Genomic DNA, 16,834 nt, shown 5'->3' on the forward strand with positions numbered 1-16,834 from the left:
TAACAAGGTTTCCAGTACCTGTGCTTGCCATGCATCCCCATAACATGATGGACCCTTCACCAAATATCACAGTAGGCAAGAAGTTCTTCTCATGGAAATCAACGTGTTTTTTTCGCCATGCATACCTCCTCTTGTTCTGACCAAATAACTCTTAGTCTCATCATTTTTTCCAAAATGCTTCTGGTTTGTCCAGATGTGCTTTTGCATACCTCATACGACTCTTCTTGTGACGAACACTCGGGGAAGGCTTTTTGCGCATCACCCTTCCAATGAGCTTTTCCTGGTGCAAAGTACAGTGGATTGTGGAACAATGAACAACTACACCATCAGCAGCCAGATGTTCTTGTAGTTCTCTGGAGGTCTGTGACCATTCTAACCATCCTTCGCCTATGCCTTTCCTGTATTTTCACAAAGAAGGAAATGATTGCGATTTAAAAGGGTGCCCAAACTTTTGCACATCCCATTTTTTACATTTTATTTTATTATAATAAAGCTACTCTGAGTGTTTTCCAGACCGAAATTCTTAATGTCTACGTCTCTGTAGGAAAACAAATCTTGTTGCTATGATCTTCTCTTATAAAGGTAGAGCAAATTATCATGAAATCTCAGTGGGGTGCACAAACTTTTGCATTCCACTGTAGGTTTGAAACAACCTGAGGGTGTGTAAATGATGACAGTTGATTACAACCTTTTAATCAAAATAGTATGCTTAAATGTCAGAAATTAGTTTTGTAGACAAAATATAATGGTTCAAACGCATTAGTTTCTTGCATCTTTCTTAATACAAATTATTTTTAAATTGACTAAATAATAAAAAAAATGCAGCAAATAAGAGCCCAGAATGAAAAGGAACTCCTCCAATACCCCTTAAAAAGCATCTCTCTGCGAGGCTTTAAGAAGCTGTTTAATAAAATCACATTGACTACACTTATGTTCAAATGTCACAGGTTTTGATTTCTTTTGGAATTGTTTTAATTGAACTTTTGAATGGTAGTGTGAATTTTCAATTATTTTTTAAAAGAATGCTCTAAGGAGTGGTGTTGTGATATTACATATTTTTGTAATATCTCAAATTGGGAGAAATGAATTTTCCTCAAACATTTTATCCAACTTGACTCCTGATAAATAAACTGAAAAAGTGATCAGATAATCTTCTGCTGTTAGTGCAATAACCAATAGGTGGCAGTATAAGCTCTCCTATTTAAAGTCTCTTAACTGCCATTTCACCCAAACTACAACAACGGGTCAAACGTTCAAAAAGCCTATACCAAAAGTTGAAGGTGTCATGCCTTAAGATGACAAATCATGTTACCACCCTGCTGGTATGTTGTTGAACATTCAGACTATGTTGATCGGCCGCAAAAGGCATCCAGGAATTCTCAAACTGTGAAATTTAACATCAAGACCGGGCGCCAATGAGGCATGAAACTAGGCCTTGTTATCACAAGCATTCCATTTGTCCATTAAAAGATGAAAAATGTTCCCACACAAGCACTTAACTGAGTAAATCATTGACACACAATCCTCGGTCCAGGGTTACCAGCAGGAAGCGCTCTCCGCGGGTTTAGCCCTGGGCTCTGAAGAGCAGGTGATAGCTGTAGTGATGAGAGCACAGGGACCAGCACAGGGCTTGAGTTACCAGAACGATTCAACCTACACAACTATAGCTCATATAACAGGGTGAATGTCATAGAAGTTTAACCGAGAGGGCCAGATGCACTCGCTCCCCCCCCCCCCCCCCATTTTCCCTCCCCAGAATGTTATAAAGATAACAGGGATTCCTCTCATTGTCCATGAAGGAAAGTAAATAATTAACGTTTGATAATAATAAAGTTTAGAAAAAAACACACACCACTAGATGGCATGAGCACTTCAGTGTGCATGGATTAGATGCAGTACTACGCTTATACTCTTAGTCTTTCAGTCTGCCGAGCAAACACAACTGTTGTAATACTGTGTTTTTGGGGAGTTTATACAGTAGGTAAACCCCACAAGACAACTTCACCAATGATGGTAAGTTGTGTTCCAGTGTGCATTTCAAAGGTTACGGTAACCAAGTCGCTAAAGGATCTCTTTTCTTCACAAAATGTGTGCTTTTCAACATTAGGCCTAGAAATTGCAAGGCTGAGGCACAATGGGAAAGCCATTCATCTCAAACACTGTGCCTCTCGACAAGGCACTTAATCACAGGTTACTCCAAAGACATAATGTCAATAAGTGGCCAGCAAATGTTGCTTATAATGTGTTAACACGTACCAAATTTAGATTCAACTGAATTGCACACGGTAAAAAACTGTAAAAACACTGTATACTGTACAGAATTTTACTGTTTTATTTGACAGAATTTGCTTATTTGTAATACGGTAAAAATGACAGAGATAGGCTGCAAAATATACAAGTCAGATGTAAAATAACATGAAAAAGGTGTATATTTGACATTTTATTTTTATGGAATATTACTGTTTTTATGGGATTTTTTTTAGCATAATGAATAGGGAACTATAATAATAGCTAAAATATGGAGCTATATACTGTAGAAATATGAAGGAATTTGAAGTATTACGTATTAACAGTTGTCTTACATGTATTTTATATTTTGCGTTTTATTATGTGTTTTAACATTAATAGAAATGTTAAAAAAATAAACACAAAGTATTTACCAGTATTCAATTTTGGGTTTTTTTCTACACTGTGACCTTTCTGTATTGAGTTTCACCTGCATTTTCTGTCTTGCCAGAAAATGACTAGTACATTTTATTTTATTTAGTTTTTTGGTGTGTCTATAGACATTTTGAACTACATTTCATATGTTTCGTTATAAATATCAAGACGTCTAATGCTTCTCAACCAGGGGGACATCATTATTTAAAATACGACTAAAACATCTAAACATCACAATTAAAGACATTTGTGTTATTTTATAACCAATACACATCTTTACAATTACACCAAGCTCAAAAATATTTTACTTGGCAAAAAACTGAGTGGGGCAAGAGGGGGGCACAGAGGCTTAAAGTCAAGAGTTTGAGGTAAATGTCAGAAACCTGGGGTTAATATGTCATTTTACGTGGCTTAATATTTAATTTGGACATGGATATGTAACGTTTCTACCAAACAATATTTTTGTGAGTGAACATAAAAGAGCAAGAAGGTTGTTTAAAAGGTTGTTTCATAGTGAAATATGCAGCCCGGTCAATATTTGTGTGTGTGATCTGTGACAAGAAGAAAGGTAACCAGAGACCTTCAGACAATAAGCAGCTGCAGCGTTTAAGTGACAGATGAGAAATGAGGGTGCTTGGAGGGTAAAGAAAAGTTTTTCACAGGAATATTCTCACACACTTCATATGGACATATCGCATACAAGAGCAGATCCGAGCAGCCACCTCTACTGATCAAACACATTTCCCACATACCAGACCACAATGGCAAGTATCAGAATATTGTGAGTGACAGACAGTACGCCTTTCCGTATAACTGAACACACACACGCAGACTCACAGTCAGACGGTCGGTCTCCATCGTGTAACTCTTAAGAGGGTGCTACACCCTCCACTTTCCCAGAATAACCTCTGTCTAGCCGTTACATGAGGGACTCGTGTGGCATGTTTTTTGGTGTATGTGTGTGCGTCTCAGTGCTGCCCATAGACTACGACCCTATTGGGACCTGTACTCATGCATAGTGTCTATTGGAGAGCCGCGAGTAGTTGTGCTCTTAAAGTGTGTGCGTGCTGTGGGGACGCCAATCTGACAGGGTGCCAGATGTCAGCTGGTATCATATATCAGTCAACAACAGAGAGCTCATTCCCCACAGACCTGTCTGTGCTTTTCACCTACTGTTTATCTGCCCAGATCTGCCAAACAAAGAAGAGCATCGGTTGATTTGATTTTTCTACCATTGCTAAGGAAAGACAACCTCAGTGAGACTACGTTTGAGGGTTTCCATTCCAGCTGGGCATCAGGGCTTTTTTACTTTGCTGAGAGGTTGAAAAAGGCCTTGGGCTGCCAGTGATATGTTCTGGTGGTTTTCATTATTATCTTTCCCACCAGTCTGGCATACCGCTTTCTTTGTTCTTAAGAGTATAACCTGATGGGTACTATAGTATTTATTTGAGCTTGAAAGACATATGGGTGTTATGTGGATACGATGTGTGGTAGCCATTTGTGATGTGGGAGAGGCAATTTCTTCGAACTGCAATGCTTTTAAAAAGGGCTGTACATGCGTGTGAAATGTCATTTTATTGGCCATACGGTTGCTTTATCCAAACTTTTCAAGTATTATATTATATCATATTTGCTGATGAATCGGCGGCAGTTGCTTAGTGGGACAATGGTTTTGTTTACTGTAGCTGTAGTAAATGTCTTAATGTCCATCATGGTTCGTGATTTTCAGACCATTTTGGAATTTTCTTTGCAAAATTAGGTCACTGTCACAGTTCCACAGAGCTAAATTGAGACACTTCCTGTACTCAGTGCTGTCATAGAGCGTGACAGAGTGTGACAAATATAGGATGTACACTGTGTGAATTCAAAGTTTACATGGTTAAAAATACCTCTACATTATAGAATTTGGCAGACACTTTTATTCAAAAGTTTTCTGGACAGGTCTTGTCCCAGACTAACTTAAATGTCAGAGATATCTTGATCGAAAACAACTTGCACTGCCATATTTGAAATATGAATTATATGCATGCAATTGTTTTGTCTAAAGACAGACTGTTTGCACTACAAACAGAGAATGAAACTTCTGAATCTCACTCGATGGCATGTGGCATCCATTAATGCCACCACTATCACTCCTGCTGTACTATGCCTAATACAAAACACTGAATTATAATGTAGTTTGAGAGATTTAGAAAGCATTTTAATGAAATTGGTCAATATATGTATTTGACATGACAACATACTGTGTTTGATAAATTCACCACCTGAACATAAATTCCAAAAATCTAATATTACCCCTTAATAAAATCATACCTTTTCTGCATTGGTACGTGCGCATGTAGATCAATTATTATCCATAAACTACAGTTTAAAGGTCATCTTGATTTTTAATCAGGTGTCGGCAGATCTTCAAGACCCTTAAATCTCCACCTTTTTTTCCGTTACTCTTTTTACCTTTTTAACACCCCACATGTCTTTTTACTCCCTCTCTCAAGCTTTTTATGTGCTGTGTGACCCTTTGGACACACACAGACCAGGGGAGTAACACACACATACACCACACCCGTTCTTGATAGTTAAAGGAATGGTTCACAGAAAAAGAAAAAATCTTTTATCATTTACTTATCATAATGTTGCTTAAAACCGGCATAGGATTCTGTCGTCCATGGCACACAAATATGATATGATTAATTGTTTCCATTACATAAATGTATGTGTTTAAACTGTACTTACAGTAGATCTCCACAATCTGCGTGCTTTATGTCAATGTGGTGGAAATAAATGTGATTGACGACCTGTCACATGACCGATTGTGACGAGGAAAGTTCTTAATATGTGGGATACAAATATGATTAGTAGATTTGACTCCATCATATTATAAATGATACCTCACACTTGGAATAAAGCACATATGGACATTCCGGCGTATGAAGATCTTTGTGATTTCTTTCCTTGAAAACACATTCATTTTCATTGTGTACAGAAAAGCCATTTCTCAGATTGTGTTACACAGAAGAAAGTCCTATAAATTCAGAACAGCATAAGGGTGTGTGAATGATGAAAGTAGTAAAATGTTTGTGTTGTCCCTTTAAAGAGGCTTTCTCATAATTAAAGTGTTCTGGAAAAAACTCACATCCCACTTTCTCTACCCACAATCCCATGGTACAACATTAAGTGATCAGACCTACAGTGTGAAACATTTATCACGGTAAGTAATCCAATTGATAATATGGGATGCTTCAGGTTCCCAGGTAAAGTAGAGTGAGAAAAACATTAAATCATAATATAATGTGTCTGTGTCACTGTACAGAACAGTTTCGGCTGTTACTGTCTCAAGCGTATTACTTTTCCAAAATAAATCAGCCGCCAGTTGCATATAATTTGAGTAATGAAAGAAGAAAAATCTTTCTTGCCCAGACCGCACACACACGTCTTCGTCACGCACCGCCACAACCCACAGCCCATTTCTCAGGCTGAACGCAAATGGCAAACATCTATAATCATGACAAAGAGACCCCGACCATTAAACACAGACTTCAAACAGGACCATTAGCACAAAGAAAGATGGTCTGCTCCACAGAGAGAGGGAAGGGATGATGGGAGAGATCTTCATTATACACCCTTTATTATCACAAATTAGATTTTCTACAGCTTTGAGATGAAAAGTGAAAATCCGGCTAATATTAAATGAAAGGAATAACTAGTTTTACACCCAGTGCAAGAGAAAGCGAAGGCTGTTTAAAAACAGTACATCGATACTGTTGATAACAAGTCTTGCAGTATTGGCAAAAAACCCTTATATATCAGTCGCCTTCAGACAGATGATTAGTCTTATAAGACACAAGTACCAGAAAGCAAATACATGAAATCTACGTGAAATTTCAGGCATCATATATTCATATTCTAAACCAGTTTGTTCTCTGCAGTTTTAGGCATCAGTGCTTTGTAAAATGTGTTCAAACACTAACATGAGATGCAATGCCTTTTCAATGTTGCCACAAGGGGCGCTACTGCAGAAATTACATTTATGCATTTGACAGACGCTGCTATTCAAAGCGACTTACATTGCATCATATTATACATTTGTTTCTAACTATGTGCAACATGCAGGGCTCGAACCCGTGACCTTGGCGTTGACAGTGGCATGCTCTTACCACTGAGCCACAGGACAATTATGCTTTTTAGATCCATAGCTGTCGTGGTGGAACAATATTGTGAAGAAAATCTGTCTGAGCAAGTTAGTTAAACTATCACAGTGTAGCCACCTGAATAACAGTACATCTAAATTAATTTAACATCTAATTTCATTTAATAGCATATGTTATCCAGTGTTGGCAACTATTTTAAATGCCTGCCTGAAACGTCGCTAAATGTCACCAGATGACGTAACATGCTGCATAGCATATCAGTGACATCATCACAAAGTGTCCATAGTGTAAGCTCTTCTGGTCTCCTTCATGTTTCTACTCTCTGAGCTTTCGTATACAGGATTATATTAAAACATAGTACACCCAAATGCACATAAAAATAAACCTGCTGGGAAAGCAAAAACTGCAGTGCAGTAGAAGTGATGCAGAATGTATCCATAAGTTGGCAAGTTTTTTTTAGAAAGTCACTAGATCTGTCGCAAGTCTCTTTTTGAAAAACAGGTCGCTAATTTGGCGAGTAGTCTCCAAGTTTGAAACACTGAGGCTATTACATTCTCAGGGAAACTCTGGCGCCCCCTGTAGTACTGGAGATTATTGCTATGACACTACTGCAAGAATGGATGTTTATTTTATTCAGTCAAAAAACAAGATTAGCATCACATTGCGCTTAAGGAAGGTCAAAATACAGGTCAATCGATGGAAATGTTTTTGCATATGAAAATGATGTGTGTGTGCGCGTTTGGATCTGAAGCACTTACAAACTGGCCGTCTGCCCGGGCAATACGTTTTTGGTTTTTTAAGGTCAGAGAAAATATATGAAGTCACTCAGTTGAGTGACTGTACGTTTGTGTATGTGTTAGTGTGTGCAGGGGGCATGCAAAAGAATTCCCACAAAAATGGGTTACCATGGTTTCGGTTTTGGGCTTCGATCAGATTCCTGACCATAGCAGAGCGATTTGGGCAATAAAACACACAGGGTGCTAATGAAAACAGTATGGTCCTGCTGGCTCTGAGTGTGTGTGTGTGTGTGTGTGTGTGTGTGTGTGTGTGTGTGTGTGTGTGTGTGTGTGTGTGCGTGTGTAAAACAATTATGCGAAGGAAAACGTTGAACATTTGCTCTGTGGACACAAAAGTGTTTTTATTTGCAAACATATATATGTGTGAGTGTGTGTGTGTGCTGTTTGTTTCTCTGGCTTGCATCCACGAAGTCACATGACATGACAGTGTTTGGTGTGGTTTTAGTGGGAGGAGAGGCAAGCACATGTTTTACTTTATTAGTTGTTTATGTTCACAAAGTGATTTTAGGCAGACTCACAGAGAGCAATCAATTACAGGCCAGATCATAAAGCAAACAGTGATAAAAGAAACTCACAAAGTTCACTGCGAGTGAGCGAGAGAAAAGAAAGAAGGAGAGAGGGTGTGGTATGGTGTTTTCAATAGAGTTGTAATTAATTCTTTGGGAACATTATTGAGGAAAACTGTTTCACAGATCCTTGAACACTTCTTTCATTTTCATTTGGCCTGGGGAATGTTTTAGAAAGTGTATGTCCAAACATTGTAAACTTAATGAAGGTAAATGACTAATTTGCACATTACACATTGGAAGCCCATTCTATGGATTTCATCGTGAGGTTTGGCAGAAACAGGACAGCCTGTTGTGACTTGGAATCCTGATTTTTTCATTAAACCCAAATGTAAACACTCATCTGAGAAACCCGTGTAATTGATTATAATGTATAATGTCCTGGTCATTATAATAAAATAAATACAGAATAACATAATGAGTTGAACCCAACTGTACATAGTTGCTTCTTAACAGCGATGACATATAACTATTCATTGGTTCACCAAAGAACCTTAAAATCAAAGACTCCATTTCTTTCATACCTTTTTATAATCTACAGGAATTTATTTCTCTACAAAGATTCTTTTTTGAAACAGAAAGGTTCTTTGGATGTCAAAAAATTGTTCATACAAAAAAGTGTATATTGTACATACATTACAAAAAAGCAGTGATTATTTGTGAGTTTTATATAATTATTTAGCATGTGGAAAAAACTAAAGCAATGCATTGGGACTTGCAAGAGATGAAACTAACACGGTGTGGGAAGGCAATGGTCAATTATAGAGTTTAGCAGTCGTTATGCAAAAATGTTTAACCGCATAATGTCACAGCCGACCAATCCGAAAAAAACAATTCAAAGACAGAAAGTCAAGGTCAATTTATTAAACAGGGATCACTCTGCGTATGTTCAAGTATTCTAAGTTATATGCCTTAGCTGTCATGTCTTAATGTATTTTTTATGTTTGTATGTTTAAGTGTATATTTTCATAAGAAAGGTAATGGGACACAACCTATGTGTGAGGGTAAGATATTTGTTTTACCTTGAATGAAATCCCATGGGCAACATCTGGCTGGAGTCAGTCTGTAGGCCAATCAAATGATCATGAAACCCATTTTAGTGTTTATTCAGCTCGAACTGCTGAGGTATGTGTATTTGTACAACTTTTATCCATCAAACAGCAAGTTTTTCCCTCACTAAATCTCTCTTCCCATTGGAAACACACATTGCCGCATGACTCTCACTGTTACTCGAGGTTTTATCCGAGGATGAATGTATCGCCCATATCACAACACTTTTGAATAAACGGCATGTCTGTGTGGATGCACTATCACACACATTTTAGCTCACAATCACTTGTACGTTTAAAGCTGAAGGTCAAGGGTTCAGGCAATTTTGGGCTCACACGTTACATACGCACTTTGGGAATCCTTGGCAGTTTCTCAACAGATAAAAATGTGAAATCTTTGCACAAGGGTAATGTCAGCTGGTTGGCTGCCAAATCCATATCTTTTCTGTTTCTATTAATAAAGTTTTTGTTTTTGATTGGGTGTTGTTATACTGGAGGCCAGGTTTGAGTGTGTTTTCGCTTGTGTTGATCAGGATGGGACTACTTAAAAGGCTTGCCAAAAGCCTTTACTACTCCTGCTGATCTCCCAACAACGCCAACAATTCAGAGGGGGCAATAGAGAAGAAATACCAGAGAAACACATACAGTGCTGAAGTTTGTGTTTTTTATTTTTTTTATTGCAAATTATATAATCAGCTAATCAGATAAAATAATCAGTGAAACATTACACAGACATAATTTCTTATGATTTGGAATAATAATGCTGTAATAACAACCTGCTCTTGAGCTGGCATGAGCTCCATAATTCATATTTTCCCAGCAAGATTTGACAATGTTCCAAAATACATCTTGCGTTTTGCAATACAAGCAAGACCATCTTACTTTTTTGTAATTAATATGGTCAGTATCACAGCTTTGCTTTTTTCTTATTTATTTAGTGACCAAGAAACCTTGCAAAACATCTTTTTTTTGTTTACTGTGGTGAGGAAGCACAGCTGATTCCAACTATCACTCACGCCACCGGCCCCGCCTCACGGCTCTCGTCCCACCTTCCTCACCACATACACGTTTATATCTAAGATAGAATTTGGTTTCGATATATTCAATGCAAATTCCAAACCCCACTTTATTTTATGCAGCAGCCACCAAGGATAGGCCAGTAGGTTAAAGAACACAAACACACATGCACGCAAAACATACTGTAGATGAAAAAAGAATGCAAGTAACTTATTCTGAAGGTACAAATGGTTTGTAATGGAAGGCTCTAATTGCAATGATTGCAAGTACTTGGTGGACAGTGATGCTTAGCTAAATAATGCTCAGTAAACCTCAGCTGGTGGTAACCAAAAGTTATATTTTTGTCATTATATTTTCTGTGTGTGTATTTATAATACTCTGAGAATATTCTTTAAAGCAATTCAGGAAATTCTCTAATGTCCTTTAACAGACGTTCACGCACATCAACACACGCACGTACGCATGTACGCACGCACGCACGCACGCACGCACGCACACACACACGCGCACACATGCACACACACACACAGCTTTCTTTACACAGTCAAGCTATGGCTGCTCTGAGAAAATTCTGGGTGAAGATGCAACATATCCATAAAGAAATATAGCAACAAAGTTTTTATTTAAAGTATAATGACAATAAAAGTATATGTTTGCATTTTAATTGTTTATTTATACATTTTCAATCTAATACAGAGAATATATACACATAGGACATATACGTCGATTTTATATCCAGAAGTAGCAAACAAAATGTAAACAATTGAAATACAATAACAGCAAATAGATGGTCTATGTAAAAGCAGTGGATAAAGTTTAATATAAACACTCACACATTACATCATCTTGCAGTGTGTCTGTGTTCATTAAATTAATCAGGCTCCAATAATAGACATGAAAATCCTCTTAAAAGTGCCATTTGACAGCAGATTTACAGATGCACTTACTCTGGCATTCACCCTCACACACTTCACACATTGTGTATCTGTATAAATGAATAATTTGAGATGCTATTTTGTAGGTTGTGACATTTTTAGATATTTGTTCCCACTGTAACCTTAAAATCATCAGATCATTTGGTGCGTGTGCCAACTCATCCTATTGATCTAGCATGCTAGAGTTGTTGGAAAGGTGAATGAACACATGGAGGGATTTCCCCTGTGCCTCTCCGTCAGTATGCAGCTCCTAAATGTAGGAGCCTGAACCTGTTGGGGCTCCACAGAGCACAAGAGACGTTAATTCTTATCGCATGCACCTCAAGCATAAATGATCGTATCCACTCTTATTGAATTTCAGCCTGACCTGCTGTTGTATCTTTGGGGACGATTTGGAGATGTGATTTCACCTGGCTGCATCTGGGCATGTCATTAGGTGCAATCACGTCTTGATGACATCACCCCCGTGTGTTATCCCGGCTGAGCTGGCAGGAGGTTTAGGGTACGAGGGATTTTTAGATCTGCTTTTATACAAAGCCGGTGGGAATTGCTATATTTGCCATAATCCCATTTACGCTTGCGCCATCTGGATTAGAATAAAGGCCAAATTCTTTTTAGAATTATGCACTATTTTTGTTGCTTAAAACCAAAATCCATATAATATATTTCAGATTTAAGTCAAACTACCTTTTTATTTCAGCATCTAATCTAAAATGTTAAAAAGAAACGGTACTTAAAATAAAGATGACTTTGTTATAGCCATTCGGCATCATGCTAATCATTTGGGGATTTAGCCGAATTGCCGCCTTAATGTTTCATAGGTACAGTTTTGTTCTGGCTTATTTGGCACAGACACATACACACCCTCATCTGGCACAAGGCATGTTTGGTTCTTCAGCATTGCCTATATTTAAAAGACCATTGGGACACTCTGGTTCTACAGTTCACTATTAATGTGGCCTGTTGAGATTAGAGTGACCGTTGCCATTAATACCTGTATGTTTAGAGCGGCCAGTAACAGCAGGTCCCTCATTATTCAGTCAAACTCATTAGAGTCACTGCTCGCACACAGCTGCCTTTGTGGTAAAGGTTTATTTGTGCGGCAGACAGAGTGAGTGTTCATGCAAACCCTCTCACCTGAGACTTGCCTGCTGTCACTGTGCTCTAAGGACAAAAGAACAAATAGTTAGGCAGCCGGATTTAAGGGTCGAAGAAACAAACTTATGATTTTAGTACAAGAACCTTTAACCAATTTGATTACAAGTACACCCAACAGAGTAATATGATAAAACATTTTTTTAGAACAGAGCATATTTGTTCAGTTACGAAAATTAAGTTTATGACTTTATGAATGCAGCTTTCTTAAACAGGAAACCAAAGCCCAAAGATAGAGAGTAAATCACAGGATACGATCTAAGGTGATGTTTATATTAGTGCGTTTTCCTTAAAAAACGCATAACTCTGCTACGGTTACGCCTGGCGTTTACACTACTCGGGAGTTGGAAATGCTGCATACCCCGTTTTAGTTTGAAAACTCTGTGGTTGTGTTTCTGTATTAAAGGACGAGACCGGTGACTTTAGAATACGCAGGCGTGGTTGCCCACATTCGCTTACTGATTGGGTCATATCTGTATCATTGCGTTTGCTTCCCTGATTCGTTAAGCCCCCGCAATTTGAGCCATTACACTACCTGAAGGCAACACAGACTTGGGGGGTATTCCAGAGAGCTGGTTATGTGACATACCCGGGTAAGTATAAGGATAGGTTAGCTGATAACCTCAACTTTCAGTTCCAAAAACGGAGCATCCAAAGCATTCACAACTGATTTTATGCAAATGTTATGATTTGTAACCTTTTTAAAATAAAATTATCTTTAAATAAAATAATGTGAGGTGTTCGTAATTAATTTAAGTGTTTACATTGAATACTGTACATACATTTTAATTAGGTTAATTATTAAGTCTCCAAATATGATTGGATGCATATATAGTATGTACACCTATGCAATTCCTGTAACTTCAAAACAATTTATTAAGAATTTGCATCTCATTACTCGTTACATAGCTATATAATATTTGACGCATCTCAGGGTAGTTGCGATTACACGTTTGATTCCCAGTCTGGCAGTCCTGATTCCCAGGATAAGTTCATTTATAGGTTATCACCTATAAAATCAAACAAGCCTAATAACATGGATTACCTCATTTTACACTATCCATGTGAAGACGTCCTTGCTTTTCATTGCCATCATGTTCGTTTTGTACTGGCTGGTCTCTGACTAGTAACCAACTGTCATCAACAACCATACAATAGTTTACATCTGTGTGCCTGAAAGGTCATTTGACATGCATTTTCGGCAGTGTACTGTAAGATTCTTTTAGAGTAGAGGCAGATTTTTTCTAAAATGCATGTAGAAACGGCAGTTTAAATGAGAATCGTATTCTTTTTAAGCGTCGTTTTCATACGGGCTACAACGGGCTCAGGGGCGGACTGGCCATCTGTGTGATCTGGAGAATCACAGAATGGCGGGTACTCCAGGACGGCCGGTGGGCCCGCCAGCCACGCACGCAGTCATCACCTGTTTTTTTCCACCCACTAATCAGTTTCACACTCCAGTACTGTAGGTGGCAGCAATGCACCTTTAAATTGGATGCCAGCTGCACTGGCCGCGGCCGCATTGCTTGGCCGCCTATACAGTCTATGTTGGCCGCCAAGTAAGGAGAAGAAGAAGAACAGGAGGAAGCGGGAGGAAGAAACTAACAGCAAAGATGTTAGAGGCTAGAAACAAATAAACATTATGCATAACGCGGCCGCGGGTAAAAAACTGAAAGAAAAGGGTGGGGCTGAGAAAGCGAGAGAGAAAAAATTGCGAAATTTAGATACTGAAGCCACTAAATGTCGCAAACTAACAGAAATATGTAGCAGCACAGCCAGCAGCAGCACCTCGCAGTTTAAAATTAACAGCAGTGAAGAAGTGAGCCAGACAGCTACGCAGCAACATGCCACCAGTGATGAGGGACAGAAAGATGTTCTGGTCTCACAGGCAGATACAGGGCAAGTAAGTATGGAACATGAGAGGAGAAAGAGAGTTACTTGCTAGGGATGATGTTAGGAAGTTATATTCAGGTTGCTACATTTTTAATGATTACAGTAGTTAAAACAGCTAAACTTCAAAATTTTAGCTGTAAAATGCCACATGCAGTAGCTAATATTAAGAAATATGTTTTGCTTTTACTTTTGAAAATGTTGGTAACGTTACAGTCAATGCTTACAAACTTTTAAGATTTTCAATACAGAAGTTACATTTGTAATGGTGTTAATTTTCATTTAGATGTGGTATTATTTGTGCAGTAAGATTAATTACTGCATAAATTAAGATTATTAATAAATTCATTTTAAAACAGCAGGGAAAAGATTGTATAATATGCTGTTATAACAGACCTACCTCTGTTCATTGACAGTTTATCAGCATCCCTCCTCCACCCCATCTCCTCACTTCTAGTTCCATCTACTACTCTACCACTACCGGGGAGCACTCTGGGTTCAGGCCTATGTGTTGTGTGTTTCAGATACCTGTTTTGTATTGGTTCAGTAAGAGGGACTGCAATGTGTTGAGATCTCCATTTCTATGTGAGAATTCAAGTTAATCTAGAAGAATATGCTTTTAACACAACATCTAGTCAACATCAGTGCTATTGCTATAATTTGGATGGTATAGTATCATGAGCCACAATTAAAGTCTTGTGACACTCATGCCAGGCGTTGTTGTTGTTGTCGAGTTTCCGCGCGCTGTTTGCTTTGGGCCAGGCCTAGTCAAAGTCCAGGGCCGTTTTTTAGTCCTAGTCCGTCCCTGAACGGGCTATAAAGTAAACCGCACCTATACAAAACAGTGTACCTTTTTGCTCGAATTATGTTAGATAATATCTTACCCTCATGTTGGAAGCCATCTGACAGAGTAGATAGTGTTTTTACAGTTTTGGATTACCTGATATAGTTCTGATTTTATCTAACAGTGAAGCTACCTTTTGTACAAAGAGTGTGTGTTCAGTACTTGTGTTTTGCACCATTTTAAAGAAATTCTTTCTGTCTCTCTTTTCTCTTCCTCTCTCTATGGACAATAAGCAGAAAGCTATAGGGAAATTACTGGTTGTCTTTAACTGTTATCAAGCCATCTACAGTAAGCTCTCGTTGCCCCTGTTTATTCTTTCCCTTTGCATCTTTATACAAGCTTCCCTCTTCAAGGCTCCAGATGATGAGATAAGAGGACACAAGGAGGTTTGTGAGTTGTGCGTTTTCTAAAATGTGTTTGTCTATGTGTGTGTAAGAGAGAAACAGAGAGAGAGAGAGAGAGAGAGAGAGAGAAAGATCACGTTGGGGATTTTACAATGTTTTCAATTTTCTGTAATGACATACTGTAAAGGCTGGGTCTCGTCTCTCATTTGCTGAGGTTTCAGTATCAATATCACAGGGTCATCGTTGCATGTTTAGGCAGCGCACGACAACAGGAGGACCGCTTGTCAAACACTGCTCTTTAGCTCACTTAAATCTCTAAGTGTCTGTTAATGACAGGCCATGATCACCCAAATGATGAAAAGCCTTGAGCGTGTGTGAGTCAGATGGAGTTCTTTTCCAAAACAGGTAGTTAGAAGCACATGTGCACTGCTCCCAGGTTCCATTTGATGGACTACTAAGTACATCGTCATTCTGTGGTGGATCACTGGGGTCCTACAACAAACAGGCACGGTAAGATGAGCGAATATTAAATATTCAGGTAGGAAAGAGATTGAGGGATACTCTGGCTGAATCCGAAATCGCATACTCAATGAGTAGGTACTTAATTTCTAAATGGGTACGTACTTTTCCCCGAATGGGTCGAGTATGACACCAATTGGCCGTCGTACGCCATATGTTGTGTCTGTTCTTTTCTTTCCTTGTCCATAAAACTACACCAATTTTACACGTCTGGGATAAATAAGTCATTTAATTTAAGTAATTTACATTTTACATTTAGTCATTTAGCAGAGGCTTTTATCCAAAGCGACTTACAAAGAGTTCGGGGAGCAATAAGCGATATGTCTTACAAAGAGCAATAGTACAATATGTGCTAATACAAAGTTACTAGTTTCAACAAAAGCTAGACCACTACCTGTTCAGAGAGGGTAAGTGTACGTAATTTTTTTTTATTAATTGGTTTAGGATGTCATGGTTCTGCCACGTCTTGTCATGTTTAGTTGTTTTTTATTTCTATGAATTAAAACTATGCACAATATAAAGCACGGTAAATTAAGAACTAAGCAAGGTCAATGTTGATGTTACATTAGCTTTACAATAATTAACAACATGTTTAATTGTACATGAAAGTATTCTGTCCCGTGGGCCTACTTATGAATACTGACGATGCAGACATACTACTCAAGTACGGATTTCTCGTACTACATTGTTATTAGGCGTATTCGGCCGCAACCTTAATACACGCATGTCCAAATCTTGACAGAAATAGTCCACCACCCGGGCCTAAAAAAGCGTGGTAAAATGCTTTGTGTAGACACAAAACCACATAAACAAACATAGCTATGAATTGAAAGAGGAAGTGTGTAAGCCGGTTTGCGTCTCCAAACAGAATGGCAAAAAATACTATTTTCATAATGTTTAGTTCTTTCG

This window comes from Barbatula barbatula, assembly GCF_947034865.1.
Source record: "Barbatula barbatula genome assembly, chromosome: 15".
Classification (NCBI taxonomy): domain Eukaryota; kingdom Metazoa; phylum Chordata; class Actinopteri; order Cypriniformes; family Nemacheilidae; genus Barbatula; species Barbatula barbatula.